The 3,114-nt window shown below is 44.3% G+C and overlaps 1 non-coding gene across 1 annotated transcript; it reads right to left on the bottom strand.

Annotated features, from left to right (window-relative positions):
* Positions 1-1,278: 1,278 nt before the first annotated feature.
* Positions 1,279-1,352, bottom strand: trnai-aau (transfer RNA isoleucine (anticodon AAU)). The gene has a single exon. It is a non-coding gene; the product is annotated as a tRNA-Ile (tRNA).
* Positions 1,353-3,114: the final 1,762 nt, after the last annotated feature.

Below are 3,114 nucleotides of genomic sequence, written 5' to 3'. Positions count from 1 at the left end.
GGAATGGATAAAACAGCAGAAACAGCAGAATAAATTGGGACAGAAAAGAGAAACTGATGGGAAGAAAAGAAAGGATGGATCTGTTCACTTTTTTCAGTTTTTTCACAGGTCCATAAAAGCTGGATTAAAAAAAGATGCAAAAAACAGAGAATTTCACCAAAAAGGGAGATTAAATGCTGCCGAAACCTTGGATCGAAGGATGCCCCAACAGATCACCTGTTTAACTGTCACCTCACTGGGGGATTTCAATCAATGAGCAATATTACTCTCTACTTTTCTTTTGTTAAATGAAACCACTACTGTCACTTGGAGTTAATATCCCTGTGTTCCAACTCCTGAATAATAAAATTGTGAGTTTCGCGATATTTTCTGGACACATTCCCTGCTGAAAGAACTAAGAACTCTTTTCTAATTTACACAATACTATATACACACTCATCAAGCCTCCTAAACGAGCATCCTTGGTGCTGCTCTCTCTTCTCCCAAACCTCATCTCATGTGACTGTTACATCATCACTCTGATTGTGGGAGGGATTGATCCCACTGTCTTCAGCATTAACCCTTTACAGCCTCATACTGCACTGTCTGTCCAAAAAAATCGGTGGAGTTAACTTGAATTATCAAAACAGCAACAGCTGCCAGTTGAAAATCAACTCAACCCATCAGAGAGAGAGAGAGAGAATGTCAGAGAACGTCCTGCATTCAGTCCTGACCCTGTCACACTCAGCAGCTGCTCACCCAGACACCACTCTCATCAACACTGAACATTTTTACTGAGACCCTTCAAATACTGTTTATAAAAGGCCGCAAAGATCAAAGTTCACACAGTTGTATTAAATACAACAAAGTTTAATATCTTCTCACCGTTTCTCGGTAACCACATGAGACATAGGTTTTCTTATTTGGTTCCTTTGATTTTTCTTGTTCCTGACTGACAAATATTCCAAACCTCAGATGAACCCTCCCACTTGCGTCATGTCCCAGTCTCGGTTAAAAGCAACACAAAATGACACAAACACTCTCCTTCAGTGAGATTAATATCAAGCTGTTTTCCAGGTTGAATGTGACTGTGAACAAATTTCTGTCAAATAAGTTACCTTTGATGTATCAGCACTGAAGTTCTGTACAAGGAGGAACAGCCATTCCAAACTCATATCCTTCACAAAGGCTGTTCTCGGATGTGATTGAAATTCATCATGTATTTTGAATTAAAGCTCACAAGACACAGATGTCAGTGTTGATAATGAAACTTTTCAAGCATGTTGTTACTGTGAAATAAGGTTCTGTTGGGAGTTGAACCCAAGATCTCCTGTTTATTGGACAGGTGCTTTAACCAACTGAGCTACAGAGCCAGATTGCAAATGTGCGTGCAATTGAAATCAGAGGAAGACCTTGCAGATAGTGGGCAGACTTTGGCGAGTCAAGAGCTGAGTTCGTCACGGCAGAGTTCCCAGCCTCTGACTCGCTCTTGTAGTTGTAGCTGTAGTTGTAATTGTAATAGGCAACCGTCCGTCTCGGAAGACGATGGGCTACACCCGGGGTGTACGTCACTTCTGTGTGAAACATCGTTTGTTGTGGCTGTAAAGGACGACTCGTGAGTGACGATCCCTTCCACAGCTGGTACAGATGAATATCATTGGCCCGAGGTCGACTGATAATTTTTCCTTCCTCTGAGCTCTCTTTCCCACCATCTGGTCATTTCTTTTGTCCTCTGCTTTTCCCATGGTCTTCCTGAATGCCTTTCTCCAGGAATTCCAGTCAGCAGGAAGGACTTCCCATGCATCGACTCCAATCCCAGTCAGCTTGAGATCTCGCTTTGCAGATGTCCTTGCATCACAGACGTGGGTGACCTGTTGGTCTCGTGCTGATAGCAAGCTCACCAAAGAGCATGTCTTTGGCAAAGCGACCGTCATCCATTCAGCACACATGACCCAGTCAACAGAGTCACCGCTGACTCAAGAGGGCAAACATGCTGCAGATCCCTGCACGCTGGTGTACTTCTGCATTCGGCACTCTGTCCTGCCAGGAGATGCCCAATATCCATCTGAGACAGCGGAGGTGGAAGCTGTTCAGCTGCTTTTCTTGGCTTGCATAAGTTGTTGATGCTTCTCTACTCTCAAGGAGGGTGCTGAGAACACAAGCCTGGTACATGTGGAGTTTTGTATTTTCGATCAGTTTGGTGTCGGTTCACACTCGTCTTCTCAACTTTGACATGACAGCTGCAGCATTGACAATCCTGGTGCTGATTTCAGTATCAAGGGACAGATTGCTGGTGATTGTTGATCGAAGGTCTGTGAAGCTGTTGACAACCTCCAAAGTGAGGCTGTCGATGTTGATGGAAGGTGGAGTCTCTACGTCCTGGCCCATAACTTTGATCTTCCTGCTGCTGATCGTCAGTCCAAACTCCTTGCAGGCCAGGGAGAACCGATATACAAGCTGCTGTTAATGAACTTCATTATGGGATGTCAGCACAGCGTCATCAGCAAACAGCAACTCACAGACCAAGAACTGACTCATTTTGGTCTTGGTGCGCAGTCTTGCCAAGATGAACAGCTTGTCATCAGCTCTGGTATGCAGCTGGACACCCCCATCTGAGTCACTGAAAGTTTAAAATAGCAGCATGGAGAAGAATATGCCAATTGTAAAGGATGTGAGCTGTGAGGAGGTTACAAGGAGGCTTCCAGGGGACTTGGACAGGATAAGTGAATGAAATGACAGATGGAATATAATGTGAATAAGTGTGAAGTTATCCACTTTGGTCGAATAAACAGAAAGACAGAATATTTCTTAAATGGTGAGAGGTTGGGAAGTGTTGATGTCCAAAGGGACCTGGGTGTCCTTGTTCATGAGACACGAAAAGCTCGCATGCAGGTGCAGCAATCAATTAGGAAGGCAAATGGTATGTTGGCCTTAACACGAGGGGTCATGAGTACAGGAATAAAGATGTCTTGCTGCAATTGTATAGATCCTTGGTGAGATCGTGCTGGAGTATTGTGCACAGTTTTGGTTTCCTTATCTAAGGAAGGATATACTTGCCACAGAGGGAGTGCAACGGAGGGTCACCAGACTAATCCCTGGGATGGTGGAATTGTCTTATGAGGAAACTGGGCTTGT

The sequence above is a fragment of the Heterodontus francisci genome, unplaced genomic scaffold, assembly GCF_036365525.1.
Source record: "Heterodontus francisci isolate sHetFra1 unplaced genomic scaffold, sHetFra1.hap1 HAP1_SCAFFOLD_102, whole genome shotgun sequence".
NCBI lineage: Eukaryota > Metazoa > Chordata > Chondrichthyes > Heterodontiformes > Heterodontidae > Heterodontus > Heterodontus francisci.
The sequence above is the reverse complement of the archived record's forward strand: the minus strand, read 5'-3'. Positions and strand labels throughout refer to the sequence as shown.